The sequence below is a fragment of the Athene cunicularia genome (genome assembly GCF_003259725.1).
Source record: "Athene cunicularia isolate RWA chromosome 1 unlocalized genomic scaffold, athCun1 chr1_part1, whole genome shotgun sequence".
Classification (NCBI taxonomy): Eukaryota; Metazoa; Chordata; class Aves; order Strigiformes; family Strigidae; genus Athene; species Athene cunicularia.
Window position 1 is genome coordinate 82,361,498 of NW_020799091.1, and position 5,468 is coordinate 82,366,965.

The following is a 5,468-nucleotide window of genomic DNA, read 5'->3' on the forward strand; positions in this document are numbered from 1 at the left end:
GAAATCCCAAATTCAGCTTCTGTGAAGAACCGGCAGCCGTTTCCCCGCGCGGCGTTGGCAGCTGCTTTTCCAAGGCCCAGCGCGCTGCCCGGGAGGCGGCGGGAGAAGGGCCGGTTGGGCTTGGCGGCCCCGGGGGACACGGCGGGGTGACACCCAGCAGCCGCCGCGAGGCCCAGCAGCGGGAGCCCTATCGCCACAGGCGACAAAAGCCAGGCTAAACTGTCAAAAATAAACGATTTTACAAAAACAAAAAAAAGCGATTTTACACATCCTCTCCCTAAGTTCATAAGATAAAATGCAAAAGGCCGGGTAGTTTGTCGGAAGCCTCTTTTCAGCCTTAAAAAATACTGGTTTGACATCTGATAGAATAAAGGACAAAAAAAATAGTGGCAAGACTTTACCACACGTCTTCACACCCCAGCCTTGGCTTTACAACTTAATAAAGAAATAGGATTTAGAGCTTTCTGATGAAAAGAACCTGCTAAACTCATAGTCACTCCCTGGGGGCATTAGGAAACGGGTGTTTTTGAGGCCGTTTGCCCTAGCCTCACTCTGCGATGTGGTTCCCCACCTGGACAGGACAGGGACGAGCAGAGAGAAGAGAAGAGGAGTTGAGTCAAGACTTAGAAACTTGACAGAGACTTAACAGGAAAAGAAAAAAAAAAAAAAAACACACACCAAAACATGCATTACATAGAGTTGCAATTATTCGAGTTCCCTCTGTGCTCCGGGCAACAGAAAGAATAAGTGTGGACGGGTGCTAAAGCACAGAAAGGATGTTTCAGAGTAGCTGGAGGTGTGGGATTCACTCAGACTTCAGGAAGGATTTTTTTGGGGTCTTGTCTTTTTTTTTTTTTCCCCTCGTGAAATTACAGCATAAATAGTTAATTTTGTAGCTTTTTGCAGTGCTTACTTCACTGACTATGTAACTGACAGCCATGTTTGAGAAAAGTGTCTTAAAAGGCAACTTGTTGGCTCAGCGGTGGCTCACAGCGTTTCTGCAGGTACCCCACAGCAGAGGGGACAAGGCACGGGTCCATCAGCCAGAGCCCTGCAGCTGAAGTTCAGTGGAGGCTGCACAGCCCCAGAACAGGGCCCAGCTCACTCCCCCCTGAACTCTGCACAAGCTTCCCACCTCAGGGCGCTACTTCGGACAGAGAAGCTTGCACACACTTAGGGAACGGGTCTGCTGAGCGAGCTGGTGCCAGCTGTATGCAGCATGTTGCTGTTCAAAACCTCCTTTCGGATGTCCCCGAGTTAGCTTTGCAGCCACTAGCTGATGCACAGAATTTTACTTTGTGCTCTGGGAAGCGGTTGCCGCTTTCATCGAGCTCTGGGCTGCCATAGCTAAACTTGCTAGCAGTGCACGCACAAGAGACCAAGTACCAAAAGGGTACTACAACATCCAGTGTGCAACCATTTTTTTCAGCTAGTTTAATGATGACAATTATTCACTGAGCTAACATAATATGCTGCTGAGATGCAAAATTTTATGCCAGTATGTATGTGCTTTTAAGTGGCAAATTTGGGAAAGACTCCCCAACACAGGAATATATCAAATAAAAGATTAAAAGAATCCTAACATATGTTAGTGTGAAAAAATAAAAACAAAGGAAGACTACATGCAGGTCAGTGACAGTGGAATATGCATTTTCATAGGGAATTTAATTACTGAAGCCAAACTCAGCTATGTGCTTTTGCTCATAGCATTCTTGTGGAAGAGCTTCAGCAGACTTCTGGGCAAGCATTGGCTGGACGGACTTATTTCAGGGTTTTCTCTGCTAAAAACCAGATCTGCTAGAACTATGAAAGGTAAACTATGTGGAAGACAACAAATGTAAGGGCGAGGTCTCCCTAGCATTTTCTCCCAAGAGATTACATACTGCAGCTCATGTAATCTGAAGAATTGTAACACAGCCCAGTGTAACAACACATATCTAAAAGACAAAGTTTATATATTGTTGTACTTGCTGTAAATTTAATTGTGGTTTTTGGGTTTTTTTTACAGTTGAAAACAAATACAAGAACTTTAAATAAATTTACAAGAAAGTGCAAAGGCAATTAGCCAAATGATTAAAGCATTCACAGAAATGCATTCCAGCTACTAGCATTCCAGTATGGTCTTTTATTAACACACAGTTAAAACCTTGTGGATAAATATAACAATACTTTAAATTCTCACTTAATTCAGAGTAGTCTTGGACACAGGTGACCAAAAGAACCCATGTGTTGCGTACAGAACCACAAGAGAGTTTGAGTACTGAAGAGGTTCAATTGCTGAACTACAACAGTCCCAGACAGGAGGCATTTAACTGATGCTTTTTGTTGAGAAGAGTGTTTCCAGGGCTCCCTACTGAGTCCTCTGGGAAAGCAAAGCCCTGGCCCCACTCCAGTGTGCATCTGCCTCAAAAAATCCTCTTTACAGGGTCTGGCACTCTGCAGTGTGGCACCAGTTGGTTCTAGCTCTTGCTCCAGGAGCATCCAACCTTTGCCCAAGAACACAAGACAAAAAAGTAATGGCTGCAGCTGCACACCTGTATGAGGAAGAAGAGGCCCAACCAGGGCTCAGGCTAATTTCTTTCACAAAGAATCTTCATAAAGTTGTATGGGCTTCTGGCTGCTGGCGTGCTCTCTCATGAAGAGCCGAAATCCAGCTTTTTCAGACAAATATCACAAAAGGAATGACATTTTTCTTTACGAATTACTGAGCTAGGGCCTCAGGATTTGGCTTCCCAACCAAGGGCCAAAATACAAGCAGAAATACTCATCAGAATAGCTCAAGAGCTGCCCCTTAAAAAACAGCCACACAAACCAATTTCTTTGCTACTAAATATAGCAGCTATCATTTATTCTCTGCATTTTTTCTTCGAAAAATAACACTTATCTGCTTTATCATTGCAAATGAGAAATGGCAGTGTGTTTAATCTCTGGAACCACCACTCAAGATAAAATATTGACCCTGTGTTACAGAGTCTCTCAAATAAACAACCAGCCACCAAAAATTTAAAAATTATTATTAACACAGTTAACTAACTCTCCATAAATTACAAGTTCAAATGTCTGTGAGAGGAGAACAGAACAACTTTCTAGGGTTTAACGGCAACCTACAACACAGAACAAAGCCCGACTCCCTAGGGTTTAACAGCAACCCAAAATGCTTTATCACTCACCTGACAAGTGAGGACTCTCAACCTTGAGGACCTGCTCAGGGCAGTGTCCCGACCCAAAGCCCCTCGAACAGTTTCCCTGGGCAGTGTCCCGACCCAAGGGGAGAGTCCTCAACCGCAGCTGCTGCTCCAGGGGACGAGCTCCAGTGGGTCCCCCAGGGGACTCCATTTACACCCAGGCCCAGTCTGACCTGTAGTCAATAGCAGCTCTCATTGGCCAAAAGCCCCAATTGCCACGAGGCCCTGAGAACAAAGGCAGCCCCAAGCTGCTGCACCTCAGCAGCCAAGAAGCTCTGCTTTTGTTGGGTGGGTGCACCTGCCACAATCCATCCCGTGACTACAGTCATGTTTTGGCTGGTTTCCTTGAAGTGGTGGTGCAGTCACCTCTTGCCTCCAAGGCTAAAAGGGAGTGCATCCCCGGTGAGTCTCTATACTTGTCGTGGATTGTCATTCTTAGATGATTATACCATCAAATCTTAAAGAAAACCTCCAACCATACAATGTATTACAATCAAAACTGAAGGAAGCTGATTAACCATTCTAACAAGGAAGATTCTAACATATCCAATTAACTAATTAATACTTATTTTAGCAACAATTGCCTCAAGTCTCTTGGCACTTTTCTTCATTTGTTGACCTAAAGTGACATCAACACAATAGTTCAACTACATTCTTCTGAATGCTGCCAATTTTACAGTATTCGTTCGCCACCGTGTTGTTGTCTAAGTCTTGATTGTCCATAGGGATCCCCATTGCCAGTCAGGATGTCAGAGTCATCCGTTCCTCCAGGATCTTAACAAAAAAAACAGAACTAGGCCTCGGATCAGAACCTGGGCATCAAGTTAGAAATCAGGGATTATCCATCAGGCACTGATTCGGTGAGTTTTTCCACCTTTATCTAAGGCTTTCCAAGCATGTCGACAATGCCCATTAGCCTGAGGATAGTATGGGGTGTGCAAACCCATTGTACTCCTTGTGTGCCCACTCCTGGACCACCCCAGCAGTGAAGTGGCTCCTGTTATGTGATTAAATTGATTTGGGCGTTTCCTTCTCTATCTGCCACGTGTGGCAATAATGATCTAGCTGGGGGGGTTTCCCAGAGATCTTAAACCCTTCTCCAGTTGTCACAAGTGCAGATATCCCCAGACAGGACATGCAGGTGCAAATTGCTCGCCGTCCCTGGTGGGAGCAAAGCAATCTGTTTCTGACAAAGGCACCACAGAGAGCCCATCCTGGAGCTGGCGGGGTGGCTCCTGAAGGGCTGCACCCAGCCCAGCCAGGCTCTGCAGCTGACAAAGGGCCTGGATCAGCATTCAGTCACCCATAACCAACTGTTAATTGCTACCTTTTGTTTGGTTTGCAGACTGGCCACACCGCAGAGTTTTAAGGGGAATGTGTACGCTTTATAATCTTTTTTTGGTATCGTTAATCACCTCAAAAATACTCTGTTTGGCAGCAGCTGGCAATGGATATTGGGACACACAGGTAATTTATGTCCCCCCAAACTCCAAAACTCCATAATGCCGCCTGGTAAACACTACTGTTTACCTGCCAAAACATCAAATCCTGATATTTTTCCTTTGTTCTCAAATTCTGCCTTCGAGCAATTGCACCAACTTTGAGATGCTACCAGTAGATTGCCCATGTAATATTGCTTAGGGTACCCCCAGTGCCAACACCTTCCGCCAAAGATGATTCCTTCCTGAGTCATAAAATCAACCAGATTTATCCCGAGTGGGTTTAAACTCTCTACGAGGAGGCTGCTTGGGGGGTGGTTTCCGACTGACTTGCTAAACCCTCTGGATTCCATCTTCGCCCCGACCTGGGTCAGTCCAGCCCATCTCTTGCCCATAAGCAAGCAGATCATGTTAAGATGTGTACATGAGGGTTGGGGTGGGGGTGGTGGTGGTGGGGGGTTGCTGGTTGCATTCAATAGCTTTTTGCATCCTTTTTCTGAGGGACTGGACATAGATCTTTAAGGCATCTCTGATGAGAGGTCCAAGGTGGCTGGGATCCACCAGCACGGCAAGTGGGATTCTGCACCGCCCCCTCTCATCCATCGCCTGAATGCAATTGACCTTTTGTACTCCCTCCGCCAGCTCCGACAGTCCCTTCAGTTTATAATGGTAACAGGTTCTCCCCTCTCCTTAGGGTCCATACCCCCATCCCAGTAAGCCACTCGAGATGTTATCGACTGGTTACCTGCTGGTCCATCACTTAAAAACACCCCAGGACCCCAGAAACCTCCTGCCTCGTCATCACTCACTAAAATGTAATCCTCCCCCCCCCCCCCCCCCCAAA